A 16614-nucleotide genomic window follows, 5' to 3' on the forward strand; every position below is an offset into this window, starting at 1 on the left:
TTCATTTTCAGTGTTGACGCCTTCTCTGTCTGCCATGTGCATACATATATAAACTTTGATGCGTATACATAAAACTGTTTCCTTTCTTTATAAAAATAGACGTGTACTATGCACCTGGTTTCCCTTTAACTTTAAGAGATGGAGCCCAATGGGAGGTAATTGGGCCATAGAGGGTCCTCCCTCCCGATGGGGTGGATAATCTCCCTCAGAAGGTCTAGCCTTGGTGAGACTTAATCAGTATTTTAAGAGAACACAGGTTATAAACAAGAGCATGCCTGCCCCGCCCCCACCTCTGGTTTCTTGTTACGATTGCTTTCCCACAAGCTACTGTCCTTATGATACATTGAGCACAAGGGCCTCCCAGAGCCAAGTAGATACCTTCACCACGGTCAGGAGTCTTTAGAGCCAAGAACCAAGAGCACCTTTTGTCGGGCATTTTATCACAACACAAAATGGGCTCTCCCAATGTCTTAGTCAGGGTTCCTATTCCTGCACAAACATCAGGACCAAGAAGCACGTTGGGGAGGAAAGGGTTTATTCAGCTTACACTTCCACGTTGCTGTTCATCACCAAAGGAAGTCAGGACTGGAACTCAAGCAGGTCAGGAGGCAGGAGCTGATGCAGAGGCCATGGAGGGATGTTACTTACTGGCTTGCTTCCCCTGGCTTGCTCAGTTTGCTCTCTTATAGAACCCAGGACCACCAGCCCAGGGATGGCACCATCCACAATGGGCTGGGTCTTCCCCCCTTGATCACTAATTGGGAAAATGCCTTACAGCTGGGTCTCATGGAGGCATTTCCTCAAGGGAGGCTCCCTCCTCTGTGATAGCTCCAGCTTGTGTCAAGTTGACACACAGAACCAGTCAGTACACCCAGTGACTAGATGTGTCCCTTCTCTGCCAACCACTGAGAAAAATTAAGACATTTTATGCCTCCTACTGCAGAGCTTGGGAGACGAACCCTTGTGTTTATCTGTTTACTCCCTCGCTTATTTATGTTTGGGGGAGGCACACACAGGCCACAGCAGTGCATGTGTGGAAATCATTGGACAACATAGTCGGCTGCCTCCTTCTGCTGTGTGGATCCCAGGTGACCATGCTGGGAAGCAAGCTCCTTTACCTACTGATCCATCCTGCCCGCTCAAGACAGATTCTTATCTGAATTAACATGAGAAGCCAGCCATTGCTCTAGAATTTCCAACTAATTATTTAAGAAGAGTATTTCTCATTTCTTGATTTTTGAAATAGGTTCTTGTGCTCAGACTGGCCCCCGACTCACTAGGGAGACGGCGTTGGCCCTGAGTTCCCATCCTCCTTCCTATGTTCACTTTCCAAGTTCTAGATTTTGTTAATTACTTCAGCGACTCATTTGTGAGTATTGGTGACGTCTGTCCTATAGCTATATTTAGCATGATGAGTTTTTTGTTTTTTTTTTTTAATCTCAAAGCTTTGGATCTGGGGCTGGAGAGATGGCTCGGTGGTTAAGAGCACTGACTGTTCTTCCAGAGGTCCTGAGTTCAATTCCCAGCAACCACATGGTGGCTCACAACCATCTGTAATGAGATCTGATGCTCTCTTCTGGTGTGCCTGAAGACAGCTACAGTGTACTCATAAATAAAATTAATAAATAACCCTTTTTTAAAAAAACGTTTTGGATCCTAGATCCATAAATCTCTCCTCCTCCTCTTCCTCTCCTTCCTCTTCTTCCTCCTCTCCCTCTTTCCTGTTCCGCCTCTCTCTCTCTCTCTCTCTCTCTCTTTCTCTCTCTCTCTCTCTCTCTCTCCTGCCCCTTTCTCCCTCTCCCTCTGCTTATGGGTCTTGCTATAGTTTGGCCAGCAATGGCCCATGTCTGAGACTCTTGTTCTCAGATGATGCTCTTGGAGGTAAAGGGTCCTTTAAGAATGGAGACCTAGCCAGAGATCTTCCCTGAGGGATACTGAAGCACCCACACACACACTTTGTTTCACTTCTTTGAAGTTCTAGGCCATGAGGTGCCTGCTGGGAAATACTGCTCTATAACAGGCCCAAAGCAACAGGACCAGCCACTCACAGCTCCAAAACTGTAAACCAAAATAAGCCTAGTCTCTTCGCAAGTTGATTTTTCTCAACCTTGTTACAGGAACAGAAAGCGAAAATGAATCTTGAACAAAAATATATGAACTCCCAGTGATGATGAATTAATAGCTTTATGCTGACAGGTTTCACAAAACAAAATATACACACACACATATACACACGCACACACACCCATATATATATATATATATATACACACACACATACACACATACACACATACACACACGCACACATACACATGCATACTCACACATGTATACAAGCACACTGTGGCAAGTGAGTGCATGCACACACATGTAAAATAAATGTTAAGAGGCGAAATAAATTCTATTCCACTGAACAACGTCCCCATGGTTTATGACAGTGATGGTGACAGGGAACTGCCCATTTCCTGTCTGTGTCTAATATGTGTTAGTTTGTGTTAAGGCTATAGGTGCTGGAGAATCTTATAATTAACAAAGAGGTGGCTTTGAGCTCCTGCAGCTGGGCCTCAATTCCTGTCCACTCCTGCTTCCTAACTACAGATACAGTGCAACCAGCCAGCCTCCGGTACCCGCCTGCACGCCTTCCCACCATAACAGGATGGTCCTTCTGAACTACAAGCCGGAATTGCCAACTCTTCAGCAGGCATGTGAAGATCTTGTCTGCAGGGCCTGGGATCCTGGAACCTGGAAGGACTACAATCTGACGCTGCAGACAATCTCATCTCAGTTTCCATATTCTTTCATACACACATTTGACAAATGATCTAAGGAAAGTCATTTGAGTTCAGAAAAACGTGATCAGACAAACACGTAAATAGACTCCAGTAAGCACGTACTAAATGTTAACAGAACAGCCCCTTGCCTGAACCGTCTCAGGGCAGACAAATTCAAACACCATTGCCTGGCACGTACTACAGATTATAGCCGGCAAGGCACGAAAGCAAGGCAGAAGGCCACATCCAGATCCAGGGTACAGAGACCAGATCGACATATAGCTATGTCCTGACATCCAGCAAGAACAGATATGTCTTCTAAATTGAATGCAAACGTTTCACAGGAAACCATGTCCAAGAACAATCCAGGGAACAAAATGCACCTGAGGTTAAAGGCCCTCTGCCTTCTCTCCTGGAGCCTCTCTCACAGTTCTCCAAGGCGTCGTTCACCACGGGGCATTCTTATGACCGTGGTCTGACACAGAATAAAGCTCTTCCCTAAGATGCTTTTGTCAGGCTTGTTGAAACACGAGGAGTCACTAACACATCAAATTTCCACACCAAATGAGACACACACACACATACACTCACACACACTTTTGACTCTAACACACTGTGCAATTTGATGCATCCCTTTAACAAACTATGATGTCGAGCCAGCTGTATGCCAAGTACTGGGCTTATTGCTAGCATGAAGAGGAAGGCCAACCCTTACCACAGAGACCCTGCGAGCCCAGCAGCAGAAATGTGTATAAGTCAGAAGAGTGCACGTTACCACCAATAGCACAGGCAGCAACAAAGCCACCCAGGAAGGAATAAATGTAGATGTAGACACTCAGAGGAGGGGGCTGCAGTGTCCTGATCCCTGCTGAAGACCTCATTCACCTGCTCCCACTTCCTGGCTGAAGCCTGACAGCTGGCCGAGGTCACTGTGTAAGGTGACACTGAGCCCCACCTGCTGTGTTGAGTTTATCATAGAGGATCTCTCCAGCAGATACCAAGCAGGAACAAAATGACTAACAGGCAGCCTCTTCCTGTCGCTCTGAGAGCTGCTGATCTTCTTTTAAGGCCAGGGAAACCTTCTGATAACTTTCATCCCTTGTGTGGTCATCTGGTTCAAACAAATCAACGCCATCTTTCTAAACTCCATCCATCGGATAGGGATTTAAAAACTGTCACTTAGGACGGTTAGCTCTTGGATAGAGACAAATGGTGTGCTTGTCCATTATTCCTGTGTTCCTTTATTAAAATTTGAGAATTTGAAAGCTACCGGTTTTCCTTTGCTATAAGGCCCTATACCAACATGGCGAATGGCCTGCAAGATATACGCACAGTTGCATGCTCTTCCACATAACTGGCTGAAGTGTGGTATCTTTATTGTTGCTGGTGGGGTGTGTGTGCATGCGTGTGCATGTGTGTGTGTGTGTGTGTGTGTCTGTATGTGTGTGTGTGTGTGTGTGTGTCTATGTGTGTGTGTCTGTGTGTGTCTGTGTGTCTGTGTTTCTGTGTGTCTGTGTGTGTATGTGAGTGTATGTATATGTGTGTGTCTGTGTGTATATGTGAGTATGTGTGTATGTGTGTGTCTGTGTGTCTGTGTCTGTGTGTCCGTGTCTGTGTATGTGTCTGTGTGTCTGTGTATGTGTCTGTGTCTGTGTGTGTATGTGTGTGTGTATGTGTGTGTCTGTGTGTCTGTGTCCATGTGTCTGTGTATGTGTCTGTATGTGTCTGTGTTTCTGTGTGTCTGTGTCTGTGTGTGTATGTGTGTGTATGTATGTGTGTGTGTCTGTGTGTCTGTGTCTGTGTGTCCGTGTCTGTGTATGTGTCTGTGTGTCTGTGTATGTGTCTGTGTGTCTGTGTCTGTGTGTGTATGTGTGTTCTGTGTGTCTGTGTCCATGTGTCTGTGTATGTGTCTGTGTGTGTCTGTGTTTCTGTGTGTCTGTGTCTGTGTGTGTATGTGAGTGTATGTATATGTGTGTGTCTGTGTGTCTGTGTCTGTGTGTCCGTGTCTGTGTATGTGTCTGTGTGTCTGTGATGTGTCTGTGTGTCTGTGTCTGTGTCTGTGTGTGTATGTGTGTGTATGTGTGTTCTGTGTGTCTGTGTCCATGTGTCTGACCTTGTGTGTTTCTGTGTGTCTGTGTCTGTGTGTGTATGTGTGTTCTGTGTGTCTGTGTGCATGTGTCTGTGTATGTGTCTGTGTGTGTGTGTGTTTCTGTGTGTCTGTGTCTGTGTGTCTGTTTTCTTTTTGTGTGTGTGCTCTCTCTCTCTGTGTCTGTGTGTGTTTGTGTGTCTGTCTATGTGTGTGTGTGTGTGTGTGTGTCTGTGTCTGTGTCTGTGTGTATGTGAGTATGTGTGTGTGTGTGTGTGTGTGTGTGTGTGAGTGTATGTATATGTGTGTGTCTGTGTGTGTGTGTGTGTGTGTGCGTGTGTGTGTGTGTGTGTGTGTGTGTGTGTGTATATGTATGTATATGTGTGTGTGTCTGTGTGTGTCTGTGTGTGTGTACGCGCATGTGTCTACTTCCCCACAGATGCCACCCCACATGTGAACATCAGACAACCTTCAGGAACTGGTTCTCTCCACTGACCTTGTTGAAGCAGGGTTGTTCATGTTTTTCTTGCTGCCCTCTGAGCTATCTCCTCTCACCAACTTCTGGGAAATTTCTTCTACGTTTACCTCACCCATAATGATATATAATAAGATTTCAAATGCAAACCGTCACAGCACATCCTCTTCAGCGGATCGAACACTGCTCACCAGGTTAGCAGGGCAAACACGTTTGCCCTCCAAGCCATCTCTCTAGCTGCTGGGATATTGTTACTTTTTTAAAAGAAATACACAAGATGAAGCCATCTTTATGATCTATGAAAGTATTTTTCCTTAATAACCCCCAGTGTCTAAGACTAAATCAGGGACAGATTCATTAAGCTGGTGCAGGGATTTAAGAGACAGTAAGAACTGGACAAACATGGCACACGCTTTCACACTGGCACTTGGGAGGCGTGGAGAGGTGGTCTGTGGGTCCCCGGCAAGGCTGTTCTACAGACTGTGTTTCAGGCCAGCCAGGGTTACCTAGTGAGACTCTGACTCCAGAAAAATAATAAAGAAACACAGCACCTGTTACAAGAGTGTAAGAAAGTGGATACACTGGAGTTGGAGAGACAGCTCGGTGATCAAGAGCGCACGCTGGTCTTGCAGAGAATTCGAGTCTAGTTCCCAGCACCACACTGGACAACTTCAAACTGCTTGCCACTCCAGCTCCAGCAGAAGCTACCCTCTTCTGGTCCCTTTGGGCGCTTCACTCATACATACAGAAACATAATACATGCATGATTGAAAATAAGATAGAGGGGTTGGGGATTTAGCTCAGCGGTAGAGCGCTTGCCTAGCGAGCACAAGGCCCTGGGTTCAGTCCCCAGCTCTGGAAAAAAAGAAAAGAAGATAGATACTTTTTTAAAAAAACAAAGAAAATAGAAACATTGAACATGAACCAGCTTTTAAGGCTAAAATCACTAACAGGGTGCTGACGTTGCATTTGTAAGCTAGAAATCATATCCGGTGCATAAACTAAAGGATAATAAAATATTCCCTGAGAAGCCCTTGGGAAATCACAGGCAGAACAGAACCAGAAGAAAGCACGGAGTTCAACAGAGGCTCCGAGGAACCGCAAGATAAAGTAAAATAAAATCCCTGTTTCACAGACTCTGACCACAGGCCCCAGCCTTAGAGTTAAATGTGCAGACTGCAGTGGCCCAGTCTTCAGCACGAAGAGAAATCCTGGAATGTCAGGCTCCAAGCATCCTTCATCCATCACCAGGGCTGCACCCCCTGTCCAGTTAGAACACGCAATGCCCTGAGCATCTGTGAGGCCGATGGTAGAAACCTCGAAACAAGACCAGGCACGGGAGATGCCGTCCCCACAGGGAGGTGGTCACATGCTGCCTGAAGACCACAGAGGAGTCAGCAGAAGGAAGGGGAAGGGGGGATCCGCTCACAACCGGCGGCAAATATCTACAGGCATCACCCTGAGTTGGCCCCCCAGGTTCCCTGAGTAGACAGTGTTTTCCCCACTGTGACCCAGAGTGGAGAAAATAGGACTTTGGAAGAAAGATGTCCTGGATTGTTATTCTTAGGGACAGAGGGCAGAGAAGCCATACATGGTCTTCAGGTGCCCAAAGTGGAGACACATTCTTCACATCCATGGGCATCAGGGCCAGAGGGAAAAGGAAAGATAAATTTACCGTGAGGCAGGAGGCGTGAACATTGCCAGTAAATAAACAGAATCCCAACAGTACCCTGGTGATTCTCAGCCTGTTCGGGCTTGTCCTTCCTTGTTTTTGTTTATTTTTGTGACAGTTTTGAAAATCACCCAAGGGGGTTAGGGGGGAGGCTAGGTGGACTCTGTGTACACTCCGGAAAAGTCAGGTGGATTTCATGGATGGTGACCACACACACACACACACACACACACACACCCCGGATGTTCATGTTGTGCTCAGGCTGATGGGAGAGGCCTGCTTTGGGGAGGGACATCTGGCTCGGGATTCCTCAAGGTATGTTTAAGTGACCACATTCACTTGTTGGCCCAAGGGAAATTGTTGCCACCTAACAAAGAGAAACTTGTGTGGGAGACTCTCTGAAGGCAGATCTCCAAACCAAAAGTGACAGAAGATGACAGGGTGCTCAGGAAAAGGCCCTGGCCATTGTCAGGGGGCCCCACACCCAGACCCCTGCCCTTCCTCTCAGCTAGATGAGCCTGAACAGCGTCTGTCATGTCTCTGCAAAATGGGATGATAGGAAATCCCCCTTTGTTGAGCTGCACAGACTGGGCGCTCCTAACCTAGGGCACATCTGGGACACAGAAGACCCTTATGGGTAACCACCTGCTCTGCCCTTCTCCTGAGGGGACTGGGAAAAGAGTTAGACATAAGGCAACTGAGAAAAGCAGGATTCCCTCCTGCCGTGGGCAGCTAAGCGCCCTTGAGCGAGCCTTAGGTTGTTCCGATATATCAGAAGCCAAGGTCCCTGAAGCATTCCCGATTGTCACGCAAGAGCCCCAGGGCCTGCACTCCCCGGAAAACCAATATGGTGGAGGTCTGCCTCATAGAGAGGGTGTGGTCCTGAATTGATCATTTGTCTCTTGAAAATGAGTACACAATATCTAAGTCCAGATTAGCAGAGGCGTGGACACGGGAGGGGGTATCCGGACTCTTGGTAATAGAAAGGATTATGAGAAGCGTACACGATCAGAGAGCTGCTAACAAAACTGTCTTTCATGCAGCCAGTAAGGGCTGATCAGCGCCTCAGCTAAACATGCCCCCTCCCCTTCCACCCCTCCCACCCACCAAACCCCCCACTCCCCAAACCCCCACCCCCTCCCCGTCTCAGAAAGCCAACAACTTCCCACGGTGCCTAAGCTGCGACCTGGGGTGTCTCAAGGGTTTGCCGGTTGATCTCTGGCCTCGGAATATGGCTCAGTGACAGAGCCCTTTCCTCGTATGCACAAGGCCCTCCCTGCCCCGATTCCCCCAGAACCGCAAAATTAAAAATAAATAAATGGAAGTTTACCTCACTCCCATGTGAAAGGGAGTCTAGGCACACCACACAGACATGTTCCTATGGACACACACAGGCAGAGAGCTTGGATTACAGATCCAGACGTGTTGACTCCATGCCTTTGCAGGATACATCTCAGCAATGATGAGCTGTACAATGCATTCCCTTGCCGGAGCTGCATGAACGGTTCCTGGGCATCTGGCACAGCTCTTCAGTGTCGCTGGGCCCGAATCAGTCCCCTGACCCCTCACACCAGCAGTCCAGAGTCCCTGTGAAGGAGATAAGCAACCTAGACACCCCCTAAACCCTTTCGAATCTGAATATAGCCATTGCCTAATCAGCCGAGGACTCCACACACTTTCAGGGTCTGAGGCCCCTTCTAAATGTCAACAACCTGCAAGGGCCACCTCCAGCCGAGTACTACCCTGAGCTCTCTCTGCTGGCTAAGACTAAAACTGACAGAAATTATAAATTTACATAGCCACAGAGTCTCTATGTGCGGTTTACAAGCCTAGGCCAGAGAACCTTCTCTTATTCAGTCTCCCTACAACAGAAAGCGTCCCTCCAGGTCGCAGATTCCCATGATGTCACTTCAAATCTCCCTAAGGCTTTGCCACCCACTGGCTGAAAACTGTTTAAATAGGGTATTTAATGGTGGCTTCACTGCCCACTCCGTGCAACCAACGCAAAAATAATATACAAAAATCATAGAAATGAACTTGACCAAAAAGACGGATTTTGACCCGTTGTGACACACCTTCACCAGAGCAGCAAGAGCTGGGTGGATAACTAGTGGATCAAGTGCTTACTTTGCAAACACCAGGACCTGGATTCCATCCCTCGGACCCAAACGTTCAAGGAAAAAAGCCGGGTGTGGTGGCGCTCTCTTAGCTCTGGAGAAAAGGAGCCAGCAGATCGCTAAGGGTTCACTGTCCAGCCAGTCAGTTACCCCGGCAAGCTCCAAGCTCATGAGGCACCGGGCCTCCAAAACATGTGGGATGATACTTAAGGGAGAACACCGAAGGTTGACCTCTGTCCTTCACGTGCACATACCCGTATATAAACACATAGGGCTTTACAAAGAAGGGTGGGGCACTGTGAATCACTGAGTCACAGAGACCTGGGGATGACAAGGCAATGCCTGCCTTCGCGTTCGGTGCAAAGCTTCCAAAGGAACGCAGAGAAATTGAACTGCAGACTGACAGCCGTGTTCACCTAACGTGAACTCAGCATCTCGACCTGGTTTCATTTTGGCTCCCATTATCGGTGTTTCTAGGCAGCTAATGTGGTTCAGATGTTTGTTTTCATTGGGTTCTGGAGAGCACTGTGGGATGATGAACACATTCCCCCAAAGGAAACAAACAGTGTTAATTCCAGGAGCCATAGGAGTTGTCGCAAGGAGTTCTCTAGAAGATGGGAGAAGCGCTTTTGCTGCCCCTCCACTCAATGCCTTTCACTTCCTTTCCAGGCGGAGGCGCTCTGCTATTGGCCCTGCAGTGTCTTCTCTGCATTCCCCAGCATGCCCCGCGCCTGCCTGTCCCTGCTCTACCAAATGCTGCGCTTTAATCCCTTTACGCTCACAATAGGCCTTTGCACGTGCTTCTGGCTTTATCTGGAGTGTCCCTCCTCTGTCAGCTCTGTTCACTCCTACTGAACATAAAGAGCTTTCTGTGCTCTGGAAGCTTTCTCTGAAATCACTCACCCCTCAACCCCACTCCTGTCCCGATCCCCAACTCCCACTGCTACCCCTGTCCTCCACCCCAGGTCACCCCCTCATTCCCACCCCCCACACCTCTTGGCTGCTTCCCAGTTGCCAGGTTGAAATAGCTTAAGGAAAAAACAGTTTATTTGGGCTCACAGTTCAAAGAGAAGAGTCCAACCTGCCAGAAGTATGGAAGCTGGATACACTGTATCCACAGTCGGAGGGGGAGGGGAGGGGAGGGGGGGGCAGGACCTGAGGCCCGGCTGTGTTCTTCTTTGTATTTAGCCCAGTGTGTGTGAAGCATCAAATGCCCTGAAAGGAGTTCCGGATGGCTGTGTGGCACTACCTAGGTGTTGGGAACCGAATGGAGGTCCTCTGCAAGATCGGCAAGCCTCACTGATGAGCTATCGCCCCTCCTTAGGTAATAGCCTACCAGGTCCTATTGTGCTTCCCGTGGATTCTGAGGTGTCTTGCTAAACTCTTAAGGGTGGAATCCCGTATGTGTTTCCTCGCTGCTGCTATTTCCCCAGCACATGAAAGGATGCTTGGAACCTAAGAGGGCCTCCGTAACATGAAGAGCCTTGTTCATTTGCTGAATAAGCCAATCAAGCGTATATTACATTTTTTTATTTTAAAATTATGATTGATAAAAGGAAAGGGAAGAGACGATGTTGATATGTCCTAATAAAGTTAGAGATAATCTGAGAGGAAAAACAATGACCCCCGACATCTTTTTAGGTATGTGATCTTAAGCAAATTATTTTCTCTCCTCTGAGTCTCTGTTTCCTGTGTGTGTGTGTGCGCGCGCGCATGTGTATGCATCTGTGTATGTGTATGTACATGCATGTGTGTGGTGTGTGTGCATGTGTGTATGTGCATGTGAGAGTGTGTGTGCATGTGAGTGTGTGTGTATGTGTGCGTGTGAGTGTGTGTGTGCATGTGTGAGTGTATGTGTGTACGTGTGTGTGTGTGTGTATGTGCATGTGTGTGTGTGTGTGTGTGCATGTGTGTGTGCATCTGTGTGTGGGGGTGGTGTTATGTGTGTATATGTGTGTGTGTGTGTGTGTGTGTGTGTGTGTGTGTGCACAAATGTGTGTAGTCGGTGTCTGTTCTCTTCCTCTGTCACTCGCCACCTTACTTCTTGGAGACAGGATCTCTCAATGAGCCTGGAGCTCACTGATTCAAGCTCCCCAGAATCCTCCAGTTCCCACCTCCCCAGTGTTGGATTATAGGTCTGGGCCACCATGCCTGGCTCTTTAGGTGCGTGCTGGGGGTCCAGACTCCATCTTCACACTCGCACAATGAGTGCTTAACCCACCGAGCCACCTCCCTAGACCCTCCTCATTGATAAAAACAAACATTTCCACCTCAAAATATTGTAACTCTAAAGAACAAAAGATATGAAAAGCAGCTGCTTTCTCTTTATCTCCTTCTATTTTGCTTTGCAAGAGACAAAGTGTGGAATTTGGCAAAACAGTAATGTCCTAAGGGACCTGCCTAGCCAGTTGGGGCTTCAGAGATGGCACCTGGTTAAAGCACTCTAAGTTCAGATCCCTGCCCACTAAACTCGGTTGGGCAGCCTGCCTGTAATTCCAGCTTCTGAAGGCAGAGACAAAGGGTCCCCAGAGCAAGCTGGTTAGCAGGACTAGTCACATAGATGAGCTCTGGGTTTGATTGAGAAACACTGCCTCAAAGAAGAATGGTGCATAGCAATTGAGGATGACCCCTAAGGCCAACCCCAGGCCTCCTCCTGTGCATGCGTGCGTGCGTGCTAATGTGTGTGTGTGCAGGCAAAACATGCACTCCATACATGCATTCCATATATGCACACATAAAAATGGAAAAAATACTTAAAGACTCTGGAACAAGGAGCCTGAAGCAGCCATATTTGTCTATGACTGTATTGACTCCAACAGGGAATTGATATTTACCTGACTCTGTTCCCTCTCCTCAGGTTAGTATCTCGTTTTGGGAAAGACTTGAAAACAGCTTTTGGAGTCAGCTTTGAGCCAGGCCCCCGTGGTTCAGCCTGTTTTAAGTGCCCAGACGGACAAGGCTAATCCAGGTTGTCAGAAGCCAAGGGAAGAGAGGAGACAAGACAGGGCCAGAAGGGGCTATGAAAGAGACCAAGACCGTTCTCTCCTAGGAGCTGGGGCTGCTGACCCAGGTGACTCGCCGTATGAAAAGCCATTAAGTCGCAAGATATGTGCACTTGTCTGGGGTGTATGTGTGTGTGTCCGTGTGTCTATGTATGTGTGTATGTGTATCTGTGTGTCTGTGTGTATGTATCTGTGTGTCTGTATGTGTGTATCTGTGTGTCTGTGTGTGTGTCTGTGTCTCTGTATGTATGTATGTCTGTGTGTCTCTGTGTGTGTCTCTGTGTGTGTCTGTGTGTGTCTGTGTGTGTCTGTGTGTGTCTGTCTGTGTGTGTGTGTGTATGTGTGTCTGTGTGTGTATGTGTGTATATGTGTGTGTGTCTGTATGTGTATGTGTGTGTGTATGTGTCTGTGTGTCTGTATGTGTGTATCTGTGTGTCTGTTTGTGTCTGTGTCTCTGTATGTGTGTCTGTGTGTCTCTGTGTGTGTCTCTGTGTGTGTCTCTGTGTGTGTCTCTGTGTGTGCCTCTGTGTGTGTGTATATGTGTGTCTGTGTGTATGTCTGTGTGTGTCTGTCTGTGTGTATGTGTGTCTGTGTGTCTATGTATGTGTGTATGTGTATCTGTGTGTCTATGTGTATGTATCTGTGTGTCTGTATGTGTGTATCTGTGTGTCTGTGTGTGTGTCTGTGTCTGTGTGTATGTATGTCTGTGTGTCTCTGTGTGTGTCTCTGTGTGTGTGTATATGTGTGTGTGTGTGTGTGTGTGTCTGTGTGTGTATGTGTGTCTGTGTGTGTGTGTGTGTGTCTGTGTGTGTATGTGTGTGTCTGTATGTCTGTGTGTCTGTGTATGTGTGTCTGTGTGTGTGTGTGTGTGTATGTGTGTCTGTATATGTGTGTCTGTGTGTGTGTATATGTGTGTCTGTGTGTGTGTCTGTGTGTGTCTGTCTGTGTATGTGTGTCTATGTGTGTCTGTGTGTGTGTCTGTGTGTATGTCTCTATGTGTGTCTCTGAGTCTGTGTGTGTCTGTGTGTGTCTGTATGTGTTTCTGTGTGTATGTCTGTGTGTCTGTGTGTGTCTGTCTGTGTGTATGTGTGTCTGTGTGTGTGTCTGTGTGTGTGTGTCTGTGTCTGTCTCTGTGTGTGTAGAGAGATTGCTCATCCCACCTCTGTACACACACTGACCTGAGATTTGACTGTTCCAGTTGTCTGTTAAGAGGGATGTCACTTAAACACTGGGATACGTGGTCACCTTGAGCCTTTGGCTCTCCTTCCCTCCCTGCCTCTCCCCTCTTCCTTTGCTTGTCTTTGCCACCCTCAGGCACTGCAGGAGCAAGTGTGACACAGACACTTTCAGTTACTCACTTTAACGAGCTGACTGCCACTCGTCCTCACAGCAGGTCCTGTTTGCTCGAAAGTCTAACTTGCCAGAGTGCAGGCTCCAGATGTGCTGTGCTGTCCTTGTAACGGGTGATTCATTGTGAAAACCTAAGGGCCTTAGTATTTCAGAGCTTCAGTGCACACGTGCATGTGCACGCGTACACATGTACATACAATGTACGAACAGTATTCAGAGAGGGTGCTGAAATGTCTAGTCACCACCTATGTGGATTGAATGTCTGTTACCCACCATCACCCCTATTGCAGAATTCATGTATGGACATCTGATTGATTTTTCAGTGTGACACAATTTGGAGATGGGGCCTTAGATTAGGGCATGGAAATGGGACTGCCATGATGCCTTTGATGTCTTTCTAAGGTAAACTAATAGCCATAAAGGCACACCTTGCCCTCTTTCTACCGTGTGGGTGTATTTGGAGAAGGTGGGAACAAGCCAGGAAGGTCAGTTCCTGCCCATGGTGGCCCTGATCTCAGACTTCCCGTTTCTGGAACATTGAGAAATCACATTGTGATCCTCTATAGCTCTTAGCCCAACAGATGAGCCTTTTCCCTAAAATCACCAGGGCTTTTCATTGTTCTTAAAATAAAACTCACCGAAGGTGGGGGGACTGTCCACAGGCCCTTGGTACTGTAAGCAGACTTAGAGGCATCCACTGACCAGCTGTCACAGTTAGCCCCACCCCTCAAGGCAGTCAGCCCCACCCCCAGTTGAGCAGGTAAACCTGCTCAGGTTTACCTCAACCAGGTAAACCATCAAACCCGATCACCTGAGTTTGATCCTTCAAGCCCACAGGTAGAAAGCGAGAATGGACACCCACGGCTGTATTCTGACCTCCACCTACAGGTGTGCGGGCACACACGCAGTAAATAAAGTGGGATGGAATGCTTATATTTCTGAACATTTCTGTTCACTGTTTTAATAAGAAACAGATGCAGCTACCAAATCTGCACACACACACACACACACACACACACACACACACACACACACACACACACACGGCAGAGAGCAGAAGCCCCACGCCCACCACACTAACTACCTTCCTTTCTGTGTTAGGAATAAACCTAAAGGCAGGAGCATGGGAGACAAGAATCTACCACTGAGTTAGCATATACCCCAGGCCTAAGCGTGATTTTTCACATTACTATACAAAGAGATCGAATGAATTTAATTTAAATATTCTATCAGGCCATGAATCGATTATTAATAAATCGATTATAAATAAATAAGTGTGCATGTAATAAATAAATGAGTGGGGGCGGGGAGAGAGCTCTGTCAGTAAAGAGCTTGCCGTGCGTTCAGGAGGACCAGAGTTTAAGCCTCAGAAACAACTAAAAAGCTATGCATTATGGGGTGTGCTTGCAATCCCAGCGCTGGAAAAACAGGGACAGGCAGAACCCTGGGGCTCACTGGCCAGCTACTTGGCAGGCCAGTGAGAGACCCTGTTTCAAAACGCAAGAAGGATAACAGCTGACAAACAACAGGTCAAGTTGTCCTCTCACCTCCACACAAATGCTCGCGTACACACGTGCGCAGCCCCACACCCACATAGCACGTCTGTGTACATAAACACCCATAAAACGATACACAATGACATCTAAGCCTTCCGTTACCCTCGCAGCCTCTACCAGACATGAACTTTGTTTCCTTCACTGATATCACCTTCCGTCCGCGGCTGCATCCCCTGCTCCCTCCTTTTGCTTCCTGTCTATTCCTCGGTGACTTCTGGGCACTAGTCCTCGCTATTCCACTCATTGCCATCCTCCTGCAGTAGCACAGAGCTACTCGGTCAACTGGTCCTTCCCTGGCCTCCGCACTAATCCTTCATCTCATGACCCATGGTACATCCTTAACAGGGCGTACGCTAAACTCTTACTCTGTCTACATGTCTGTCAGGCCAGGCGCCCCTGCTGCTGGACTGCCTCGCTCCTGTTGCTCTTCCTCCTTCCCGCCCTTCCCCCATCCAGCGTCTGTGGAATAGTTAGGTGCGCAGTTGATGTTTGCCGAATGAGATAAGAACTGGATCAACGTGAAGCCCGGTTTCATTCTTGCCTCTGCTTTTTTGTCCCAGTCAGTCCCCCACCCTGAACCCAGTCCTTATCAGATCTCTCCTTTCTGGGGCTCTGCCCTAAGGATTCACCCCACACTTTTTCTCCCAAGCCCCGCCCCTTTGCTTCGCTGTTCCAGGCCCAGGAGAGAAACAAACCTTGCTCCACCCCTGGCAGCTTCCTGTCTGCTGCTCCTCGGGGAGCTCATTTGGCCCGCATTGACACACGTCACCCATCCCTAGTTTCCTGTGCGTCCCTCCACCCAGCCAGCCTCGTACTTTTCCTACACCCACCACCTGCCTGGGCTTCTACGTGCCACCTGCCTCCACACTCCCGGGAGCGGGCCCCGCCCGCCCGCCAGCCTGGTTTGCCCCCACAAGCTGGCACTGGTGGGTGTGGCCAACAGATGCCTGTTGAGTACCATCAGGTAGCTTACAGGATTCTGAGCTCCAGCTCCGGTTGATTCCGTCGGCCAGGTGTCACCACCTTGCTTCTTTTCTGTCCCCCCTCCCTCCTTCCGGTCAGTGCCCATCCCCTTCTCCTGGACTAGAGCCAACAGCCTTCCCACAGATGCGATCCTTATCCTGTTTCCCAACTTTCTGCCGCATTACTTTCAGAACTTAGAAAAAGAAGCCATTGTGAGAGTTTTGAGAACACCTGCGTTGCGGAAGTGTCCTGATTGGGCGTTTGTTGCTTTGTTTCGTTTTTTTGTCAACTCGACACATGATAGCATCTTCTGGGGAAAGGAACCTCAGTTGAGAAAAATGCTTCTGTAACCTCGCCTGAAGGCGAACCTGCAGGGCATTCTCTTGATTAACCATGGATGTAGGAGTGCCACAGTAGTGTGGATGGTGCCACCCTTAAGTAGGCAGTCCTGGGTGGTATAACGGGCTGAGCAAGCCATGAGGAACAAGCCACAACCCTTGCTTCAGTTCCTCTCTCCAGGTTCCTCCCTTGAGTTCCCTCAATGGTGAGCTTTGACCCTTATGCTGAAATAAACCTTTTACTCCCCAAGTTGCTTGTGGTCATGGTGTTCATCAGAGCA

The sequence above is a fragment of the Rattus rattus genome, chromosome 14 (assembly GCF_011064425.1).
Source record: "Rattus rattus isolate New Zealand chromosome 14, Rrattus_CSIRO_v1, whole genome shotgun sequence".
NCBI lineage: Eukaryota > Metazoa > Chordata > Mammalia > Rodentia > Muridae > Rattus > Rattus rattus.